Consider the following 11,347-nt stretch of genomic DNA (forward strand, 5'->3'; position numbering starts at 1 on the left):
TAGGGCTGATGATGGACAGTACAAGGGAAGAACAACCTCGCGAGAGGTGTTCTTAAGCTGGTGCGATGAACTGCTAGGGTGAGTTCGATCGCCTCCTTCTGTCTCTGCTGGGGTTCTACCAGATCTCTCCGGGATGTTTTTTCTACTCTATGGTGGCTAGCTCTATTTATAGAGGCCCTGGGCCTCTCCCTAAATAATGAGTGGGAAGGGCACCAACAATTGGCCATTTCGAAGGGGAACATGTAGTACAAGTTATCAAGACCAAAGGTGGTCTTCAGCTGCCAAAGGCACTGGCGATGACGCTGTCTTGGGTTCCACGATGACCTCCGTCCTGCCGTCCGGCTGGTCTTGTTCTCGTTGCACCAGAATGGTAACCGTTGCCTGATGCCTTGGCCTGTGCTTGCCCCCTTTGCACCAAAGGGGAAACAAGAACACTGCGCAGGTCGGCGCCCGCCTGGCGCCCGCCTGGTCTCGATCGTCATGGCTTGCATCACGGGTTCCTCGCGAGGTACCCTTGCATTGATCTCTCCGCCTCCTCGCGAGCCTGCCTGATGAGGCCACCTCTGAGGAAGCTTCCTGTCATCCGCCCCGCGAGGCTTGGCCCCATCGCAAGGGTCTTTGAGTTTGAGCTGATGAAGATGAGCCGCGCTGGGCCCCGCTTGAGCCACACCGCAGGCCACAGGCAGGCAAGTCTGGGAACCCCCGTTTCCAGAACACAGACAACTGCCACCGCCCCCGTCATTCCCCTCTGACCATTTCTCCTCTGGCGAACCATGGATGTGCCGCCGCGGCCAGGGCCTAACCGTAGCCATGCGCCTGTTTTCCTCCCCTGCTGCAACGCCGTGAGGGGCAGCATCACCAACGCGAGAAGGATATGGAGGCAATAATGCGGTTGATTTCTTATACATCGTTCGGTTCTACATGCCCGCCCTTCTCTTTGCTTTGTTTTGTCCAAATCCTAACTCGTAAGTCGCGAGTTCGTGTTTGTTTGGTGGTTTCCCTCAGCCGATGTAGCTATATTGAACGAAGATTACCTTCTATCGTTTTCTCCATGGATATGTGATGATTCTTTCTTGCCGTGGCTTGGATATAGCTACTTACTGCTCCCATCTAATATGTATCATTGCTTTTTTAGGAGAAAAACTGTTTGAAGATTTACGGGTACAACTCATTTTTTAACCTTGGGCAATGACAGCTTCATGCAGTAAATTCTGGAGCATTTTTTAAAGTATGCTTGTTTTATTATTTAGTATAGTTAAATATTTCAGTTTGGGTAACCAAAACTGAAGCCTTGCATCCATTTAAAAATTAGATATGATTATACTCTAATTGATGCAGCTAAAATTTGACTACCTTGCCTCGTGTGCACTTGCAAGATCAAAATAGGTGGTGCTTCATCATAAGCTATTTTGTTTAACTTCTGACTTAACCACCCATGCGATTTCGTGCCTAGGGCAAACCATTGGTGCGTTACTGCCACCGCTCTTCAAGATTAGAGGAAAGGAGGAAGGACGAGGACCAGGATCGATGCAGCATGTCACAAAAGGTAATAAAAGCCTTACAATTGTTCATGTTATTTCTGTGTATAATTTGTCACAAGTCATGAAAAGGTTGCAATTGATCTCTTTTCCCGGAAATGTGTGTTCCCTAAGGAAATAATATCTCGTGAAGAAGCATTTGGTGTGGTTTGTGGATTGATCACATGCATGCTTGCCAAGTCTTTTTCAGTATATTTTTCTTACTACTATAGAAATGCATCCAGTGACATCGATAATAAGAAATAGTCAAGCTTAAAATATGCAACATATTCTTTTGCTACAGACCTATTTAATTTTCATTTTCCGTATCTATATACTTATAGAAGTACATATCATCTATTTGTAAGAATAGACAGACGCAGCAACGCGCGCCATAATGATCTAGTATGACCATAATATACAAGCATAACTAAAACGGTACTAACCAACGGATGGCCGGTTACATTATCCTCGCAATAGCTTGCATGAGTACCTAAGAGCATCTAGTCTACAGCCACATATGACAAATCCGGTCCCTCAAACACCCACGGACGCGCCCGGACGCGTCCGCGGGCAGTGGTCGGGCACACCTTAAATTTCTCTTGTTACATCCGGACATCTCATACTCGATTCTTATATCCATACAAAGACAGGCAAAAGGAATAGAACCTATGTACTATGTCCATCCTAGCTACTCCTCGTAGGAGACCATGACGATCTCTGTGTCGGGCTCCGGCAGCATGGGCGGCAGCTGCAGCTTCGGCTCCTCCAGCGCCTCCGGCTGATTTGCTCCGGCCTCCTTCGCCTCTGTCTCCGCGTCGAGCTCGAAGAAGAGCGCGTGGACTCCGCCTCCTCCACCTCCATCGGAGCCATGTCCTCCTCCTCCTCCTCTTCCCCCGGCTCCTCCTCCTCCTTCGGCTCCGGTGAGTCCGGAGGCATCCCGGCAGCGATGCGGGCGGCATGCACGGCTTCCCTCGCCCGGATTTGCTGCTGGATCTTGTAGCGGCGCTCCGGCGTCAGCATGACATAGTAGGTGATCTTGCTTCTGACGGAAATATGCCCTAGAGGCAATAATAAAGTTATTATTTATTTCCTCATATCATGATAAATGTTTATTATTCATGCTAGAATTGTATTAACCGGAAACATAATACATGTGTGAATACATAGACAAACATAGTGTCACTAGTATGCCTCTAATTGACTACCTCTTTGATCAAAGATGGCTGAGTTTCCTAGCCATAGACATGAGCTGTTATTTGATCAACGGGATCACATCATTAGGAGAATGATGTAATTGACTTGACCCATTTCATTAGCTTAGCACTTGATCGTTTAAGTTTACTGCTACTGCTTTCTTCATGACTTATACATGTTCCTATGACTATGAGATTGTGCAACTCCCAAATACCGGAGGAACACTTTGTGTGCTACCAAACATCACAACGTAACTGGGTGATTATAAAGGTGCTCTATAGGTGTCTCCGATGGTGTTTGTGGAGTTGGCATAGATCAAGAATAGGATTTGTCACTCCGATTGTCGGAGAGGTATCTCTGGGCCCTCTCGGTAATGCACATCATTATAAGCCTTGCAAGCAATGCAACTAATGAGTTAGTTGTAGGATGATGCATTACGGAATGAGTAATGAGACTTGCCCGTAACGAGATTGAACTAGGTATTGAGATACCGATGATCGAATCTCGGGCAAGTAACATACCGATGACAAAGGGAATAACGTATGTTGTTATGCGGTTTGACCGATAAAGATCTTCGTAGAATATGTAGGAACCAATATGAGCATCTAGGTTCCGCTATTGGTTATTGACCGAAGACATGTCTCGGTCATGTCTACATAGTTCTCGCACCTGTAGGGTTCGCACGCTTAAAGTTCTCTGACGATCGGTAATATGAGTTTTTATGTTTTGATGTACCGAAGGTAGTTCCGAGTCCCGGATATGATCACGGACATGACGAAGAGTCTCGAAATGGTTGAGACATAAAGATCGATATATTGGATGACTATGTTCGGACACCGGAAGGGTTCCGGGAGGTTTCAGACATATAACGGAGTACCGGGGGTTACCGAATCCCCCGGAAGCTATTGGGCCTTATGGGCCTTAGTGGAGAAGAGAGAGGGCAGCTAGGAGGTGGCACGCGGCCCCCCTTGCCCCAATCCTAATTGGACAAGGGGAAGGGGTGGTGGGCCCCCTTCTCCTTCCTTCTCTCGACCTCCTCCTTCCCCCTTCTCCTTCTTGGAATAGGAAAGGGAGGGGGCAAACCTACTTTGAGTAGGATTGCCCCCCCTTGGGCGCGCCTCTCCCTTGGCTGGCCCTCTCCTCCTCCCCCCTTTATATACAGGAGTAGGGGGGCACCCCAAAGACACAACAGTTGATCTGTTGATCTCTTAGCCATGTGCGGTGCCCCTCCACCATAATCCACCTCGGTTATATCGTAATGGTGCTTAGGCGAAGCCCTGCGAAGCTTCATCAACATCGTCATCACACCGTCGTGCTGGCGAAACTCTCCCTCGAGCTCTACTAGATCGTGAGATTGCGGGACGTCACCAAGCTGAACGTGTGCTGAACGCGGAGGTGCCGTACGTTCGGTGCTGAGGATCGGTCGATCGTGAAGACGTACGACTACATCACCCGTGTTCCGCTTAATGGTCTATGAGGGTACGTGGACGGCACTCTCCCCTCTCGTTGCTATGCATCACCATGATCTTGCGTGTGCGTAGGATTTTTTTGAAATTACTACATTCCCCAACAGTTGCATCTGAGCCAGGTTTATGCGTAGATGTTATATGCATGAGTAGAACACAAGTGAGTTGTGGGAGATACAAGTCATACTGCTTACCAGCATGTCATACTTTGGTTCAGCGGTATTGTTGGATGACGCGGCCCGGACCGACATTACGTGTACGCTTACGCGAGACTGGTTTTGCACACAGGTGGCTGGCGGGTGTCAGTTTCTCCAACTTTAGTTGAACTGAGTGTGCCTACGCCCGACCCTAGAGAAGGTGAAAACAACACTAACTTGACGAACTATCGTTGTGGTTTTGATGCGTAGGTAAGAATGGTTCTTGCTCAGCCCATAGCAGCCATGTAAAACTTGCAACAACAAAGTAGAGGACGTCTAACTTGTTTTTGCAGGGCATGTTGTGATGTGATATGGTCAAGACATGATGCTATATTTATTGTATGAGATGATCATGTTTTGTAACGGAGTTATCGGCAACTGGCAGGAGCCATATGATTGTCGCTTTATTGTATGCAATGCAATCGCGCTGTAATGCTTTACTTTATCACTAAGCGGTAGCGATAGTCGTGGAAGCATAAGATTGGCGAGATGACAATGATGCTACGATGGAGATCAAGGTGTCGCGCCAGTGAAGATGGTGATCATGACGGTGATTTGGAGATGGAGATCAAAGGCACAAGATGATGATGGCCATATCATATCACTTATATTGATTGCATGTGATGTTTATCCTTTATGCATCTTATTTTGCTTTGTTTGATGGTAGCATTATAAGATGATCTCTCACTAAATTTCAAGGTAAAAAGTGTTCTCCCTGAGTATTTACCATTGCCAAAGTTCGTCGTGTCGAGACACCACGTGATGATCGGGTGTGATAAGCTCAACGGTCATCTACAATGGGTGTAAGACAGTTTTGCACATGCATAATACTCAGGTTAAACTTGACGAGCCTAGCATATGCAGATATGGCCTCGAAACACTGAGACCGAAAGGTGGAGCGTGAATCATATAGTAGATATGATCAACATAGTGATGTTCACCATTGAAAACTACTCCATTTCAGGTGATGATCGGTTATGGTTTAGTTCATATGGATCACGTGATCACTTAGATGATTAGAGGGATGTCTATCTAAGTGGGAGTTCTTGAGTAATATGATTAATTGAACTTAAATTTATCATGAAGCACTACCTATTTTGATCTTGCAAGTGCAGGCGAGGCAAGGTAGTCAAATTTTAACTGCATCAATTAGAGTATAATCGTATCTAATTTTTAAATGGATGCAAGGCTTCAGTTTTGGTTACCCAAACTGAAATATTTAACTATACTAAATAATAAAACAAGCATACTTTAAAAAATGCTCCAGAATTTACTGCATGAAGCTGTCATTGCCTGATACGTCTCCAACGTATCTATAATTTTTGATTGCTCCATGCTATATTATGTACTGTTTTGGACATTATTGGGCTTTATTATCCACCTTTATATTATTTTCGGGACTAACCTACTAACCAGAGGCCCAGCCCAGAATTGATGTTTTTGCCTGTTTTAGGATTTCGAAGAAAAGGAATATCAAACGGAGTCCAAACGGAATGAAACCTTCGGGAACGTGATTTTCTCAACGAACAAGACCCAGGAGACTTGGACCCTACGTCAAGACACAAAAGAGGAGGCCACGAGGTAGGGGAGCGTGCTTACCCCCCCAGGCACGCCCTCCACCCTCGTGGGCCCCCTGTTGCTCCACCGACATACTCCTTCCTCCTATATATACCTACGTACCCCCAAACGATCAGATACGGAGCCAAAACCGTAATTCCACCGCCGCAACTTTCTGTATCCACGAGATCCCATCTTGGGGCCTGTTCCGGAGCTCCGCCGAAGGGGGCATTGATCACGGAGGGCTTCTACATCATCACCATAGCCCCTCCGATGAAGTGTGAGTAGTTTACCTCAGACCTACGGGTCCATAGTTATTAGCTAGATGGCTTCTTCTCTCTTTTTGGATCTCAATACAATGTTCTCCCCCTCTCTTGTGGAGATCTATTCGATGTAATCTTCTTTTCGCGGTGTGTTTGTTGAGACCGATGAATTGTGGGTTTATGATCAAATCTATCTATGAACAATATTTGAATCTTCTCTGAACTCTTTGATGTATGATTGGTTATCTTTGCAAGTCTCTTCGAATTATCAGTTTGGTTTGGCCTATTAGATTGATCTTTCTTGCAATGGGAGAAGTGCTTAGCTTTGGGTTCAATCTTGCGGTGTCCTTTCTCAGTGACAGTAGGGGCAGCAAGTCAAGTATTGTATTGTTGCCATCGAGGATAACAATATGGGGTTTTCATCATATTGCATGAGTTTATCCCTCTACATCATGTCATCTTGCTTAAGGCGTTACTCTGTTTTCATTAACTTAATACTCTAGATGCATGCTGGATAGCGGTCGATGAGTGGAGTAATAGTAGTAGATGCAGGCAGGAGTCGGTCTACTTGTCTCGGACGTGATGCCTATATACATGATCATACCTAGATATTCTCATAACTATGCTCAATTCTGTCAATTGCTCAACAGTAATTTGTTCACCCACCGAAGAATACTTATGCTCTTGAGAGAATCCACTAGTGAAACCTATGGCCCCCGGGTCTATCTTTATCATATTAATCTTCCAATACTTAGTTATTTCCTTTGCTTTCTACTTTGTTTTTATTTTACTTTGCATCTTTATCATAAAAATACCAAAAATATTATTTTATCATATCTATCAAATCTCACTCTCGTAAGTGGCCGTGTAGGGATTGACAACCCCTTATCGCGTTGGTTACGAGGATTTTTTTTGCAGGTACGAGGGACTCGCGCGTAGCCTCCTACTGGATTGATACCTTGGTTCTCAAAAACCGAGGGAAATACTTACGCTACTTTGCTGCATCATCCCTTCCTCTTCGGGAAAAACCAACGCAGTGCTCAAGAGGTAGCAAGAAGGATTTTTGGCGCCGTTGCCGGGGAGTCTACGCAAAAGTCAATATACCAAGTACCCATCACAATCCCTATCTCCTGCATTACATTATTTGCCATTTGCCTCTCATTTTCCTCTCCCCCACTTCACCCTTGCCGTTTTATTCGCCCTCTCTCTCTATCCTCCCTCTCTTTTTCCGTTCGCCTCTTTCGTGTTTGCCTATCGTTATGGCTAGTCCCTTATCTTCTCCGTTGTCTCCCGAGAATTAAATTCTAAATTTTAAGCAAAGGGAGGGAGAAAAATCTAAAAGATGCTTGGTATAGAATTTGCAATGCTCAAAATAGATCTACCAAGAAGCAATCTACTTCCGTTCTTCTTCACAATTTTTACGTAGGCGTAACTCCTTGGCACAGATATATCCTTGATACTATTATCGGAGGGAACTTCTTGGGTAGCCATACTTTTGATTCTTATAATGCTATGATATATTTGTTTGGCTCACCCCGTCTTTTGGTTAATGGAACTGTTTTAACTTTGGAGCATGTAACGCAAAGGCTCGAAATTATTGAAAATAAGGTTGCTACCATAGAGTTAATTGAAAATTTGGATAAAAAGATCCACAACCGAATCTCTCAATATGGATCTAAGGTAGGAATCACTTTGAAAAATATTAAAGAGAAAGAACCCATAGTTAATGAGAAAATAAATCAGGATTCCACTAGAATCGATAAACTTGAGGGTATTATTACAACCTTGGGAACCGCTTTTTCTTCCATAAAGAATACTCCAACTCCTCCCACTAAAATTGCCGAACTTATGTATGTTCCTAAAAATAAGGGTGAATCTTCTAGTAAGGAAACCGCGGAACTCAAATCCATAAGTATTCATCCCAATCTTTTTGCTATCATTAAGGAACCATTTGTTACAAATGAATTTTTTGATCTTATGCCTAAAAGTTTGATAATAAATAAAAAGAAAGAAATTCTTAAGGATGGTAGATGCCTCATTGAAGAATTACCTACCAAAGATGGCAATACCTAGATCTATCCTTGCTTGTTATGCCTAGCTAGGGGCGTTAAACGATAGCGCTTGTTGGGAGGCAACCTAAATTTATTTTTATTCCGTGCCTTTGCTCCTGTTTAGTAATAAATAATTTATTTAGCCTCTGTTTAGGTTGTGATTTTTTTGTTTAATTAGTGTTTTTCCCAAGTAGAACCGTTGGGAAGACTTGTGGAAAGTCTTGTTAATCTTGCTGTAAAAAACAGAAACTTTAGCACTCACGAGAACTGCTGCCATTTTTATTTGGAAAGTGCTATTTAGTTAGTTCGTTTTGCAGATGATTAATAGATAAATTCCTCACGTCCGGCAATTTATTTTAGAATTTTTGGGGTTCCAGATCTTGCGCTAGCTACAGATTACTACAGATTGTTCTGTTTTTGACAGATTCTGTTTTTCGTGTGTTGTTTGCTTATTTTGATGAATCTATGGATAGTAAAATAGTTTATAAACCATAGAGAAGTTGGAATACATTAGGTTTAACACCAATATAAATAAAAAATGAGTTCATTACAGTACCTTGAAGTGGTCTTTTGTTTTTCTTTCGCTAACAGAGCTCACGAGATTTTCTACTTTAAGTTTTGTGTTGTGAAGTTTTTAAGTTTTGGGTAAAGATTTGATGGATTATGGAACAAGGAGTGGCAAGAGCCTAATCTTGGGGATTTCCATGGCACCCCCAAGATAATCTCAGGACACCTAAAAGCCAAAGCTTGGGGATGCCCCGGAAGGCATCCCCTCTTTTCGTCTACTTCTATTGGTAACTTTACTTGGAGCTATATTTATATTCACCACATGATATGTGTTTTGCTTGGAGCGTCTTGTATTATTTGAGTCTTTATTTGTTAGTTTACCACAATCATCCTTGCTGTACACACCTTTTGAGAGAGCCATACATGATTTGGAATTTATTAGAATACTCTATGTGCTTTGCTTATATCTTTTGAGTTATATAGTTTTGCACTAGTACTTCACTTATATCTTTTAGAGCACGGTGGTGGATTTGTTTTATAGAAATTATTGATCTCTCACGCTTCACGTAGATTATTTTGAGAGTCTTAAATCTATATCTACCTATACTAATTACAGACTTCCAAGAAATTTTCACGTTAATCAGAAATTAGGAGCCGTTAATCTCGTGCGACCAAATTATTATGGTCTAGATCTTCCGAAATTAGTTGTTGGATACTCGATCCCTACATGGTCTCTCTTTCACCGTACGTGCCTTCTCCAACAACCATCAGACAAATCCCACGATGCCGCCGCCGCTTAATCCTTCCTCATGCTAAGGGTGCTTCAGTAATACAACCCTCGGCTGCACCGTGCGTTCCTGCCTCGGCTACCTTCCGTCGTCTGTTGGAGGCCATGTCCGTGAGGCCTCATGTGTGTACGTCGACGCACAGCGCCGAGGACGAAGCTGATCAGCCGGCAAGTGTCGTCATAATTTCTTCCCGACAGCTCTTCTTCATCCACGCCCGCTCTAATACCACCATTGTCAACTTCATAAGCTGCTGCCACAGGCCAGTGCTGCAACTTCCTTTTCCTCTTTTGCGAAACCCGCGTCCTCGATACTGCGGTGGAGAATCAGATGGGCAGATGACACCCAATCCTATTCTATTTTATTTGGGGGATGAAGAAGACAAGAGCAAGCACGCCTTACTGCTAGAGAAGAAATATTCAGTCCGTGGCTGCTGTTAGCACTCATGCTTGCCCTCTTGCCGGAAAAACAACAGCAGCATTCACCTCGGGTAATTGCTCTTATTCAGTATATTTTACAGTTGTGTCTCTGAACTCTATTTATGCGTCAAATTCAGGATAAGACGAGGCATGCAAACCTCAGAAACATGTATGATTTTCTGTACCAATGCTGTGTTGAAGTCTTATTTATGAATGAATTTGATTTCTATGTAGTACTAATAATAATCCAATTTATTATGGTGCCTTCTGCATGGAAGAAACATGTGTATAACCTTTTTCTAATTTTAGTGTGCAGGTATGGCGTGCAAGCAAGGTAAGGAGCAACGCCGTAATCACTAATAATGGACCAATGCATGATAACTTTCCAGTTCAACCTCATATTTGATTGATCATTTTTTTTTCTTTTGCCTACTAACAAGTACGAACTTGATAATTTTAGGCTCTTCCTATACTATATCAGCTGATAATTGTAGCAACCCTACACGGCTACACATGGTGAATTAATTTCGGAAGGTAACTCAGAGCTTTCAGTTCAGCGATTCCTTAAGGCCCAATAAGCATGGGACTATATACATTGCAAAATTTCCCTCTTTACAGGCGTGCATGATTTTCTTCATTAATCTTTCTATAAATATGCCGCCTCCTTTTCTTTATATTGGTGTGAGGGGAAGGGGATGCGTCGAAATTAAATAATAGAATCAACACCAACACAAATCCAATCCAATAAGGTCAGGAGTTTACCCGTTCCATCCTTTCAACTGACGTGTGGGACTCCATACATAAATTTTAAGCTTCATGTAAATATTATACGCTGGCACATGGTCCGCTAATTTTAATTATTTTTATTCTACCCACACATTATGATTTTTTCTTTGATGATTAAGTTTACATCGAATTCTTACTCACGAAGTAACTATTAAGTTGGTAGGAAAAATAATTTGATTAATGTTATTACTATACTCCACATGGTTTTACACCTATATACTACGATGATACAATTGGAGAATAATGTGTCAGTATGAAAAACGAATTCCGGAATCATCAGTAGAATATATTTCCTATTGGGACTATGGCATGTTTTTAGTGATAATTCAGTGAAAGTGCACACCAAAGTTATTTCGATATTTCTAAACTTTATGTCTTTTAGAATGTATATTCAAAAGAATGAACATGATCCTTTTAAAAAAAAAGTCTAGCCCGTGCAGTCCGCATGGGTTGACGATCTAATTAGAGACTCCCTAGAAATTATCAGTTAATCAGATAATTAGAGCCGTTCATCCAATGGGACCGAGTTATTACCCATCTTTTCCTGGCTCAACCTTTCCCAGCCTCTCACGCATCCCTTATTTTCCTGGGCTTAATATTCC

Source organism: Triticum dicoccoides, chromosome 2A, assembly GCF_002162155.2.
Source record: "Triticum dicoccoides isolate Atlit2015 ecotype Zavitan chromosome 2A, WEW_v2.0, whole genome shotgun sequence".
NCBI classification, from domain to species: Eukaryota; Viridiplantae; Streptophyta; class Magnoliopsida; order Poales; family Poaceae; genus Triticum; species Triticum dicoccoides.